Genomic DNA, 13537 nt, shown 5'->3' on the forward strand with positions numbered 1-13537 from the left:
GCGTGCGCCCAGTGTGGACCGAGGCTTCCCGCATGAATCGGGAAGTCGCGGCGCGATGCCCTGGGGGTACCTTTGCCTTCGGGAGGCAAAGCTCTCTGCCCGTCGGACCGCGGCATCCTCCAGGAGATTCTTGAGTTCTCCCTGGATACGCCGCCCCTCGGTGGTGGATGGCTCCGGCATCGCTTGGAGTAGTATTACCGCTGCAGCCAGGTTCTGGCCGACCCCACTGGAAGCCACGTACGTGCCCTGGAAGTTTCCAGCGAAAGCCTTGACCAGGTCATCCCAGTTGGAGATCTGCGCAGGAGGCAGATGCTCCAGCCAGGCTCGGGCGGCGTTGGAGAGGAACAGGGGGAGGTTGCGGATGATGAGGTTGTCGTCGTTCGTCCCTCCTAGCTGGCAGGCCAGCTGGTAGTCCGCAAGCCACAACTCCGGGCTCGTTTCCCCCCGAGTACTTGGTGATGGTAGTCGGGGCCTGGAACCGGGTCGGCAACAGCGCCCGTCGTATGGCTTGGCTGAAGGCTTGCAGACCTGGTGGTTCGAGCGAGGGGCTCCGATCCTCCTCGCTGTCGTAGCGTCCCCCATGCCTGGGGTGGTAGCCTCGGCGCACCTTCTCGTCAAGGCGGGCTCGACGGTCGCGGCGGTGGTGCTCGTTGCCGAGGCGACCCGGGGCTGCAGACGTCGCGTCCCGCGTGCCCCGAGCTCATGGTTAAGAGCAGCCTTGGGATCCTCTTTGATTAGAAGAACTTTGGATACTTTTATGATGATGGTTAACAATGATGTTATAAATCTGATCTCTTGTATTTCCTCTTTTGAGGGAGTACTTTTGGGTAATAACTGGGTTTATGTAACGCCCTAAATTTGGGGGTAGAATTTTTTTTTCTTCTTTTTACTCACCAAATTCAGGCATTACTTCCTTTTCTTTTCCCCATTTCGCTCCTTCTTCCCAATTTCAAAGCAGTATAGCGACTGGTGTCCATATCATGTGTAAACAAAACCTAAGTTGACATGGGTGTTGCATCATGTTGAATCATATTTTCTTTTGTCTGATGTCGTGTTTAGTCGCGTGTGTTGTTTAGTTTCATTTTGGATTTTGCTTCGCGAATTGAATTCTAATCTGTGGTTGTGCGTGTCGTGGGTTTTGACCCATGGTGCGGCCCAGCCCAGCCCGACCTAGCCCAGCCCAACCTAGCCCAGCCCGACCCGGCCCGGCCCAGCTCGGCCCGCGCGCCCCTGGCGCCCGTGCCCTCCCCATGCGCGCCCCCCTCCCCTGGTCTCTTCCCCTCATTCAATTCTTCCGTGCAGCAACCTCCTCCCTCTCCCACCTCTCTCTCTTTCTCTCCCTGTGGTGCCCTAGGTTTTGGAGACGCAGATCGCCAGACTTTGGATCCCCGAGGTGAGATCCCCTCCCCTCTCTCTCTCTCTCTCTTTCTCTCCCTCCCCTCCCCTTCCTTCCTTCCCCCGCGCACGCTCCCTGCGTGTCCTAGCGGCCCTGTGCGCCCACGCCCACGCCCAAGCAGCCCCCGCGTCCCGTGCCCTAGCGGCCCCGCGGCCCCGCGCACCGGCGGCCCTGCGCGGCTTGCGCCCCGGCGGCAGCTCTCCCCGGCGGCCCTGCGCGCCCGTGCTCTAGCAGCCCCGCGCCCCAACGGCCCCGTGTCCCGGCGTCCTGCGCTCCGGTGGCCCCGCGCCCCGTGCCCCCATGGCCTCGCGTGCTCCCGGCGCGCGTAGCGCGTTCCCACGCACGTGACTGTAGTTGCGTGACATTCGAATCTCAGTTTAATCCATTTTAATTTTAGTTTAGTCGATGTGCTGCGTCGCGCGCTTTGTTGCGTGACGATTCATTCTAAATTCATCTTTATTAATGAGTTGTGTCGCGCTCTTCGTCACGCGACGTTTTATTATAAATTCAGTTCAGTTGACGTATGCCGTCGTCCGTTTCGTTGCGCGACGCTTAACGTCTCTTTATAATTATTGCAAGTGTCTCGTTGCGTGCTCTGTCGCGCGACGAGTCGTTTATTTCTTAATTCAACTTAAGTGTTGTGTCGCGCGTCTCGCCGCGTGACAATCCTTTTTAATTTACCTTTATCTGCTTATAATAATTAAACATGGAACATGACTTTACCTTATGCTTAACGCGATGACTAAATTGATACAATTATGTTTAAACGAGTATTTTAATTTATAATCGTGTGACGTGATCGCTCATCGGTCGTAGCCTCGACCGTTACTTTCTCTTTCTCGCTTAGTCGTAAGTGTGAGCCCTGCGTCGAACGTCTATTTATTTATTGCATTCTATTGTATGGTGTACTGTTCTTTTGTATTAAATGTGTGGAATGTATGTTTGAACTCGTATAGATAACGGTCAGTTGGCGGAGTCCGAAGGAGTTGCAGGTGAAGACCATGAGCAGCAGCTGGTTGGTGAAGGCAAGTGTCCCTTGACCCATCTATGTCCTACTAATTCTTATAATTCATTCCCCGCATTTACACAGTTTATACCTAAGGATTGACTAGCTTTTGTATATCTTGTCCTTGTCTACCTATTTTGGTTGGGTTATTTCAGTTTAGCTTTATGCTAGCATTTCACATTAATCAATGAACATGATGAGATTATCTATGATACGCTGTTTTCCCTTTTGATTATGATGATGGTACTTGTGGCCCTTAAGGGGACTCGAGCTGTTTCTCGAGTGCCTCTCCGTAAGGACCTGTTCGTTGGATGACCGCCCGAGAAAATAGTACAACCATGAGGGTGGAGTGGGACGCCCTTAGCTGAGTAATTAGAGGAACTGGGGTGTAGTTCGCTTCGCCGTTGTGCAGTTAATGGGGCTTGGTGTATGCGGCTCGCTCTGCCAAGGTTCGTTTGCCCCTTGGGGAGGAGTTCGGTGCATTTAGGAAACCTAACGGGTGGCTACAGCCCCAGGAAATCTTTATAAAGGCTACGTAGTGAGAACCTGCCTATTCACCTTGGTAGTGTTTAAGGGTTGGATCAGCCCGAGGCAAGAGGGAATCACGACTTGTGGGTAAAGTGCGCAACCTCTGCAGAGTGTTATGAAACTGATATATCAGTCGTGCTCGCGGTTATGAGCGGCCAAGGGAGCTCTATTGATTAGAGATACTTGATAAGAGATGTATGGTTTTACAGGTGGTGATGAGGATGATGATTTTGGTATGACTATGGTAATGGTAAGTGGTATTCTTTCCGTTTGGAAAGGGTACATCTGGGTTAATAACTTGGGTTAATGCTAAAACCTGGCTTTCTACTAGTAAATAATAACCTGACCAACTAAAAGCAACTGCTTGACTTAACTCCACATAAAGCTAGTCCACTACAACCAAACGGGACATTTTGCTGAGTATGTTGATGTGTACTCACCCTTGCTTTACACACCAAACCCCCCCAGGTTGTCCATATTGCAACCACTGCTCAGGCGAAGATGAAGTCGTGGAAGAGGACTTCCAGGAGTTCCAAGAGTACGATGAGTTCTAGGCGTGGGTTAGCGGCAAACCCCCAGTCGGCTGCCTGTGTAGGCCGTGTGTATCTATGTTTCTTTTCCACACTTTGATTATTGTTAAAGACTATGTGGATGTCTTGGACATCATGATGTAATCGACTATTATACCCTCTTTTATGTCATTATTTGATCATTGTGTGATGATGTCCAGTTATGTAACTTCTGTGTACGTGAATTGCTGATCCTGGCACGTACATGGTTCGCATTCGGTTTACCTTCAAAACCGAGTGTGACATAGGTGGTATCAAAGCCGTGCTGACTGTTGGACCGCTAACCTAGAATAGAATGGTCGTTCTAAGGATTATAGACCCCTATTATTGAAAGCTCTCTTGTGGATTTTGGTGTTTGGATGACAACCCAATTAAAGGACTAACAAGTGTGCTAAGTGTTGAACAGGTGCTTAATGCAAAGCTAACAGGGTTCAACACAAGTGAACAAGTGTGATGGTCCAAAGACTAATTTATCTATAGATAATGAACACTGCTTAAGTGAGACTCGGTGTGCGTAACTCAGAGACAACTGATCAAGCCAAGGATGGAGGCAAGAAGAGCTTCGAGGTACCGAGTGCACGGGAGAAGGTCAAGGAGACCAGGAACCCAAAGCCAGGGGTGAAGAAGAAGACTTGCAAAGTCAAGGTTGATCGAGTTAAGAGTTATGGTGCATCAAGGATCACTACATAAGGACATGACTTACAACCAATGAGGTAACATCTACAGTTATGTGGTGTAAGTCATAAGGCTCAAGATCAAGCTCGAGAAATGAACAAGGGAGTTAGAGCTCAGATATGTCAATCTAGATCAAGTCAAGTTGACTTAATGGTTTAGAGTCCAACATCGACCTCAAACATGCCAAATTGGGTAAAACGATGAAAAAGGTTAAGTATGTAAGGTTTGAGTGTTTAACCATATTGCATACACCTCTTACTACAAATTTGGTGCTTTGGTTTGCTCTCTAACTCTTTCTGTAGAGAAAGTACCATTCTAAGCTCTGCTAGAGGAGAAACAGAAAAGCTAAGAGAAGAACAAGAAAGATGTAAGTTTCTAGGAGTAAATCAATTGGATTATACTCTAAATGTGTTTGTTTAAGTCTCAGGAAAATCCTCCCAAAAGTCAAAGTCAAACAGAGAAAGAACGGAGGAAAAATCACTTAGGAGGAAAAATCCAACGGTATGAATCTGTTTTATTTGAGCAAAGAAATAATCATGATTTATTATCTGATGTTGCTCAACATAAAACTGTGAATTCTATGCTTAAGAGTCAAGTAGAAATGATAAATTTAGAAAAACTTGCTCTAAGTGAAAAATATGATATGCTATCTTATTCTCATAATGAATTAGTTGATGACCATATCATGCTTGATGTTGCTCATGAGGTTGTAATTGCGAACTTAAATTCATGTGAACCTCATTCTTGCACACGTGCGCATTTAGATAATATATCACCATGTGCTAACCCCTGTTGCTCAAAAGAAAGCCAATTTTTGAATGAGCATCAAGTTGCAGGATCAAAAGAAAAGTTGCTCATCAATAAAGAAAGGAACAAAAAAGCAAAGCAACTAAGGAGAAGACGCATTGCTCAACCTCCTCAAGATATCCACGGGCGCGTGGTGAAGAAGCTTGAGACGGGAGAAACCGCAGCAAGTGTTAAACTCCATAAGAAGGATGTTCCTAAAGCAATAAATGAAGAAATCAACATGAACAAGGAAAAAGGTAAAAATTCAATTAGTCATGTTGTTTGCACTGATCATCTCTCTATGTCATCCAAGAGCAAAAAGGGAAGAGGAAAAAGGAGGTGCTTCAAGTGCAAGGAATTAGGTCACTTCATTGCATCTTGTCCACACAAAGACAAGGATGAAGGAATGAGGAGATGTTTTGGATGCAACGATAAGGACCATATGATCACTTCATGTCCGCTCATGAAGAATCAAAGACGTGCACCCTCCAAGATGACCCTCACTAAGAAAAAAGACAAACAGCAAGTGTCATGTCAGGTTGAGCGACGCTTCTGCTACATGTGTGGTGAGCATGGTCATCTACCTAAGGTATGTAAGAAGGGTAAGGTTCCTAAGCAAGTAAATTTATCTCAATCTTATTCGCTTAGGAGACCCAAATCATACACTTGTGCTAGATCAGTCATGAGATCACCTAGAACTAGCACAACTACTATTTGGGTACCAAAGGCTCTTTTAGATGAACGTTATGGACCCATCCCGAGATAGGTACAAAATTGTGCCAACTAGACCATGCAGGTGCCTCGAGATGGACTGAAGATCTTGCGAGAGCTTAAGATGGTTAATTCAAACTCTATGCTTAAGCTGTCAATTTTATTGTCTATTTATTGGCCCAAGGTTGAGTTATTGTGCAATACTAATCTCATGTTCATCTCGAGTTAAATAAGTTGTAGAGGTCCTTAATCTTTATTGGTGAATCAAGCAAAGGACTTTGATGAGAATCTGCAACTCGCTCTCCAAAGGACGGTACCCGTGTATCTTAAGTGCATTATTTCCAATCAATATTGCTCTTAAGTTGGATTGTTGTGCTATACCTACCCTTGGAGTAGTTATGCTTTTGAGATTGCTTGTGTTGAATATCTTTCAATTAATGATTCATGACTTCCAAGATCATAATCATGCTTGCTCAATCATGACTGTGTGCTTTATAGGTTATATCTCTTGAATCATTCAATGGGTAGCTTTTCATTTGATATATTTACCATGATTAACTCTCTTGGTGTATGTGGCTAAACCTGTATCTTTTTGTAAATCATGTTGTGTGGTTTTTAATGATTATGTATTAACCTATGTGCAAGCATGATAGTTTTGTTTAGTCCATTTCACATGATTACTTTGTCTTGGTACTCTGTGTATACCAAAATAAGAAATCCATGTTGTGTCTCTAATGCACCCTCTCGAGCTATGAGGTGCATGAGCATAAGGAGCCCTCAATTGGTGACAACAGGTGCTCTCACTCCACACTACCTAAAAAGAATGAATCTCATGGCATTCAGGTAAAAGGCAAAGGTATGAAGGATGAAACTATGCAATTTCATTGAATATCTTGAAGTTTCGTTGATTGTGATCATAGCTATGTTCTTGCATTTCAATTGGTAGTATCTTGGCTTAGGTGCCTTATGCTTTAAAATATTGTTTCCTTTGGTATACCTAAGAAAATACTTCTTAATCATGGTGTGCTTAGACATTGTGCTTTATATGCATGATCTTGTCGTTTTTCAATTGGTATATGTGTTGCAATGATCATCATGTGTGAACTGTGCCTACGTTGCTTTTAAAATGTTATATATCTTGAGGCATGCATTGTTTCCAGTAGTCATAAGTTGTATTATGTAATCTATTCAATTGGTATCTTTTTGTGATGCAATTGATATATTATGCCTAGACCAAGGTATGTTGTGATCCCCTCTAGTTCTGAGGACACTAGAATGTGCAAGGTGCGAGTCATTCAAATACTTAACGCACAACTTTAGGGGGAGCAAACATAACTTGTGTCTTTTGAGACTAACTATTTCTTGAGTCATCCTATATAGTCTCAAGGTGGAAAGGGAAGATGAGCAAGAAATGGAGCAATCAGGACTTGGGTACCTCCACAACTCGAGTAATTGGTATCTAAAGTTGTGAGTAATTGCATATTTAAAGATTGCTCGTGCTCTATAATAGTTGGTGATCCTAGATGCTTGTCTTTAAATATCATGGAGCTATGACAGTGATGATCCTTTCAATTAGTAGCCTTGGTAGTGTGCTTCAATTGGTATCTTTTGGTAATCACTAGAATAGAAGCTTCATCTTGTGCCACAATACTATAACTTGTTCTAAGTTTGGTGTCTCAGCAACAAGAAAAGGTCAGGATAAAGGATCAGGCACAAGTGTGAAGGAGCTCCCTAGAGATAATGCTTTCAAGATGGAAACCTTAAATTGATGACAAAAGCAACTCCGCCTACTTAGATGGAAAGAACACCATAACAATGGTAAAGGTACAAAAGGAGGTATTGACCTTTTGCGTATTTGTACCTTAATTTTTCTCCAATGCTTGTGTTGCATATGTTTAATGTGTAAGGGGGAGTACTATTAGTGTGTTCCATTTTCCCTGCTTAATACCCTGCTATCCCTTAACATCATCCTATGTTCTTGCTTGAATATGGTTTTGGTGTTTGATGTCAAAGGGGGAGAATTTGTGCATTAAAGCTTACCTCGACCTAAGAGGAAAGCTTATCTTAAGGGTGAAGATTAATTTTTTTGTGTGCTAAAGGACTCAAAGGGGTTTCCTTGAGTTCCTTTGATCTTAAAGAAAAATGTGTTAGTTTATTGATAATACTTATCATATGCTTCTTGTTGTATTATATGGTGATAATGCAAAATTAGTGCTTCCATTGATATGAATCAATTGGTATCTATTGTGTTTGTCCTGTAATAGATATCCATATGGTTCTGGTGCTTTAAATTGGTATCTTAATGGTGAATAGTGGTAGGTTGATATTCCTATGGTATATCCATTTAATTGGTGTTTAACTCTTATTATGTGCATTTGTGTGTTATACGCATCATGGTTTGATTCTTGACACAATGCATCCCACAGGTGCTAAGGTGTAGCAATGCTTCGAATTAGCCTAAGTATATGCATTTTGGCATTTAAGGCCAAAGTTAAGATTTTAATGTAAGCACATATTTAGGGGGAGCATTCTATAAACTTAGAATTCAAAATTTGTGCTTTAAATCTTATTCTTGTGTAAGCTTTAATTGTGTTGCCATCAATCACCAAAAGGGGGAGATTGAAAGCTCTCTTGTGGATTTTGGTGTTTGGATGACAACCCAATTAAAGGACTAACAAATGTGCTAAGTGTTGAAGAGGTGCTTAATGCAAAGCTAATAGGGTTCAACACAAGTGAACAAGTGTGATGGTCCAAAGACTAATTTATCTATAGATAATGAACACTGCTTAAGTGAGACTCGGTGTGCGTAACTCAGAGACAACTGATCAAGCCAAGGATGGAGGCAAGAAGAGCTTCGAGGTACCGAGTGCACGAGAGAAGGTCAAGGAGACCAGGAACCCAAAGCCAGGGGTGAAGAAGAAGACTTGCAAAGTCAAGGTTGATCGAGTTAAGAGTTATGGTGCATCAAGGCATTAGGCTCAAGATCAAGCTCGAGAAATGAACAAGGGAGTTAGAGCTCAGATATGTCAATCTAGATCAAGTCAAGTTGACTTAATGGTTTAGAGTCCAACATCGACCTCAAACATGCCAAATTGGGTAAAACGATGAAAAAGGTTAAGTATGTAAGGTTTGAGTGTTTAACCATGTTGCATACACCTCTTACTACAAATTTGATGCTTTGGTTTGGTCTCTAACTCTTTCTGTAGAGAATGTACCATTCTAAGCTCTACTGGAGGAGAAACAGAAAAGCTAAGAGAAGAACAAGAAAGACGTAAGTTTCTAGGACTAAATCAATTGGATTATACTCTAAATGTGTTTGTTTAAGTCTCAGGAAAATCCTCCCAAAAGTTGAAGTCAAATGGAGAAAGAACGGAGGAAAAATCACTTAGTGTGTTGTTGGCTGGTGCACAGGACAGTGAATAGTAGTTGTCCGGTGCACATGACAGTGAATAGTAACTCTGTCCGGTGCACATGCCAGTGAATAGTAACCTATCCGGTGCACAGGACAGTGAATAGTAGCTATGTCCGGTGCACAGTACAATGAATAGTAGCTGTGTCCGGTGCACAGTCAGTGAATAGTGACACGTCCGGTGCACAGGACAGTGAATAGTAACATGTCCGGTGCACCAACGGCTAGCTGTTCTAGAGAAGGTAACTGTCAATCAGATCCGTTACTGTTCACTGTCCGGTGCGCCCCCGGACAGTCCAGTGCACCCGCAACCAGGGAAGGCTGGGAGCTTCCAAATGAAGCTCCAACGGCTCCTAGGCCCTTTGGGGCTATAAAAGGGACCCCCAGGCGCCTCAAACAAGTACACAAGTGCAGCCAACAATTGTACACATCATTTGGATCAATTCTCTCTCTCTCCCTCTCGTGTATATCTCTCTAGTTTGTGTAGAGGCAAAGCTATAAGCCTTTAGAGAGTGGAGAAGTGATGCTGAGAGTAAGAGCAAAGTCTTGAGCGCATTGTTACTCTGCCGGAGTGCTGTCGAGAAGACTGTAAGCAGCCACGGCGTTGTTGTAACCAATATCAACATAGTGGAAGGCTCTATCTGTCATACTGACAGATCTGAGCAAACGGAGGAAAGAGTTGAAATAGACTCCAAGCCCAGGTGTGGCTAACTCCAACGAGGACTAGGCAAGCATTTCAGGCTTGGCCGAACCTCGGGATAAATCCCTGTGTCTATGTGCTCTGCTTTGTGCTGTGTGTTGTTTCTCTGTCTTATTTGTTGTTTATACTTGCACTTCAATATTTATATGTGGTATAAGCTGTCTTCGAAGTGCAGGGTATTTTAAGACAAGAACTTCAATTCCGCTGCAACCTACTCGAAGGGTCTTTCATTCCACTGCGATCCAGCCTTCGAGTAGAGTAAGAATTTCCAGTTATAAAGTGATAATTATTATTCGCCTATTCACCCCCCTCTAGGCGACATCCAGATCCTGTTCCCGGGCATAGGGAACTTTCAATTATCACCTTGACTTTGGTATCCCTTCAAAAGTTGGTCATATCGACCAAACCTATGTTCTACTATATATTATTATACCTTGCTGGAAATTTTGTTTTATTCTAATTCCTCATTCATTTATGGTCTACTTGCAGGTCATATTAGTTCTGTTCTCAATCTTATGCTTACGATGTCTTTTGTAGATGGCTCGCCTTAGACATACTGCACGGAAGTCAGTCATTACTTTCTTGCCTTCTCATCTCACGGAGCGTCCGCTTCGCCGTCGAGTGACTGGTCAGTCTAGCCACTTGGAGAGGCTGCACCATCGCCTGCACGAAGAGCTGGAGCAACAGGGCTCTTCTTTCTCGCTTCAGCAGGAGATAGAGTCTGTGAGGAGCTACTCCCCTGTGCTCCCGCTGGAGGTGTGTCACACCCGGTTTTAGAAGGCAAACCGAATGCGAACCATGTACGTGCCAGGATCAGTTATTCACGTACACAGCAGTTACATAACATGGACATCATCACACAGTGCTCAAAATAGTATTAAAAGGGAATAATAGTTGATTACATCATGCGTCTGAGACGTCCATATAGTTCTTACAATAAATCAAAGTGCGGAAAAGAAACGTAGATAACTGCGGCCTTCACAGGCAGCCGACTGGGGGTTGCCGCTAACCCACACCTAGAACTCGTCGTAGTCTTGGAACTCCTGGAAGTCTCCTTCCACAGCTTCATCTTCGCCTGAGCAGTGGTTGCAATGCTGACAACCTGGGAATGGGGGGGGGGTTTGGTGTGTAGAGCAAGGGTGAGTACACATCAACATACTCAGCAAGTATCCTGTTTGGCTGTAGTGGACTAGCTTTATGTGGGGATAAGTCAAGCAGTTGCTTTTAGTTGGTCAGATTATTACTTACTAGTAGAAAGCCAAGTTTTAGCATTAACCCAAGTTATTAACCCGATGTACCCTTTCCAAACGGAAAGAATACCACTTACCAGCACCATAGTCATAACCAAAACCATCAATCTCATAGCCACCTGTACCAAAGTATCTCTGATCAAGTCTCACTAATCACTGGAGCTCCCTTGGCCGCTCATAACCGCGAGCACGACTGATATATCAGTTTTCAAACACTCTGCAGAGGTTGTGCACTTTACCCACAAGCCGTGATTCCCATTCTGCCCGGAGATCATGACTCTCCATTGATCACTACCAAGGTGACCCAGCAGGGCATCACTACGTAGCCTTTACAAAGATTCCCCGGGGCTGTAGCCACCCGTTATGTTTCCTAAATGTACCGCACTCCTCCCCAAGGGACAAATCAACCTTGGCAGAGCGAGCCGCATACACCGAGCCCCATTGACGGCACGACGGCTAAGTGAACTACATCCCGGATCCTCTAATTATTCAGCTAAGGGCACCCCATTCTACCCTCATGGTTGCACTGTTTTCCCGGGCGGTCATCCATAGAATAGGTCCTTACGGAGAGGCACTCGAGAAATCGCTCGAGCCCCCTTGAAGGTCACAAGTACAACATCATAATAAGAGAAGGGAAAACAGCGTATCATAGATAATCTCATCATGTTCATTGATTAGAGTTTGAGCAATAGCATAGAGCTAAACAGTAATAATCCAACCCAAATAGGTAATCAAGGACAGGGATAACAAAAGCTAGTCAAACCTTAGGTATAAATATGTAAAGCGGGAGGTGAATTAAAGAATGAATAGGACAGAGATAGGTCAAAGGACACTTGCCTCCACCAACCGACTGCTGCTCAGGGGCTTCTCCTGCGAGTTCCTCGGGCTCTTCAACCGGATCGTTCTCTATGCGAGCACAAACATACATACATCCACATATTTAATACAAAAGAACAGTACACCATACAATAGAATGCAATAAGTAAACAGACGTTCTACGCGGGCTCGCGAGTACGGTTAAGAGAGAAAGAGGAAAAGACAGTCGAGAAACGATCACGTTACATGATTATAAATTAACTACTCGCTTAATGGAAGGAAATTTAATGTAGACACTATGTTTAGCGTAAAGTAAAGTCATGTTTCATGTCTAATTATTATAAGCAGGTGGAGATAAACAAAAAGATGGTCGCGTGGCGAGACGCGCGACAAAGCTCTCTAAAACAAATTAAGAAGTTAACGACTCGTCGCGCGACCGAGCACGCAACGAGACACTTCGCCTTAGTTACGAGGAGACGTTAAGCGTCGCGCGACGAAGCGCACGACGGCGTACGTCGACTAAACTGAGTCTAAAGTGGAACGTCGCGTGAATACACACGCGGCGTTACACCTTAAACAACCTGATACAAAAAATGGATCGTCGCGCGACGAAGCGCACGACGCAACACAAGATAGAATCTGAATTTAGACAAATCCGTCGCGCGGCGAAGCGCGCGACGCAACACGCTAATTAACGAATAATCACCGCGAGCGCGGGCGAGCGAAGATACGGTCGGGCGAGGCCGGGACGGGGGAACGGGCGGGCGAGCTGGGGCCAGGGCGGTTGAACCGGCCAGGGGGGCGGTTGAACCGGCCAGGGGCGGCCGAGGCCGGGCGGGCACGGGGCAGGGTGCGGGGGCGGCCGAGCCGGCCATGGCGGCCGAGCTGGGTGGCGGGATCGCCACCGCGCGCGGGGGGAGGGGCGGGGAGCGCCGCCGGGCGGGCAGGGGCGAGCGGGCGCCGCCGCGGGCGAGCAGGGGAGGGCGGGCGCCACCACGCGGGGCCGGGCAGGGGGCGGGCGGGATCGCCGCCGCGGGGAGGGGCAGGGGGCGGGCGCCGCCGCGCCGGGGAGGGGTCGAGCGGGGGGGGAAGGCCGGGGACGGGGAGCCGAGCGCCGCCGCGGGAGGGAGGCCGGGCGGGCGAGCCGGGGGCGGGCGCCGAGCGCCGCCGCGGGGAGGGCGAGCGGGCGGGCCGAGCGCCGCCGCGGGAGGGGCCGAGCGGGTGGGCAGGGGCGCCGCCACGCCGGGCAGGGACGGGGTCGGGCGCGGGCAGGGGGAAGAGGGAGGGTGCGCGCGCGGGGGAGAAGAGGAGGGAGAGAGAGAGAGAGGAGAAGGGGAGGGGAGGGGAGCTCACCTCAGGGTCCAAAATCCGGTGATCGCCGTCTCCAAACCCTAGGGCACCACGGGGAGAGAGAGGTGGGAGAGGGAGAGGGAAGTTGTTGCGCGGGAGATCCAAATGAGGGAGAGAGAGAGGATGGGGGCGCAGGGGGGGGGGGGTTTTGGGCGCCAGGGGCGCGCAGGCCGGGGCGGGCCGGGCCGGCTGGGCTGGACTAGATTGGGCTGGGCCGGGCCACTTCGCGGATCGAAAACCCACGACGAGCGCGACCACTAAACGGAATTAAATCGCGAACCGAAATCCGGAACGGAACGAGACGAACACTCATCATCAGACAAAGAAATGTGCTTCGGCAT

The sequence above is a fragment of the Zea mays genome, chromosome 6, assembly GCF_902167145.1.
Source record: "Zea mays cultivar B73 chromosome 6, Zm-B73-REFERENCE-NAM-5.0, whole genome shotgun sequence".
NCBI lineage: Eukaryota > Viridiplantae > Streptophyta > Magnoliopsida > Poales > Poaceae > Zea > Zea mays.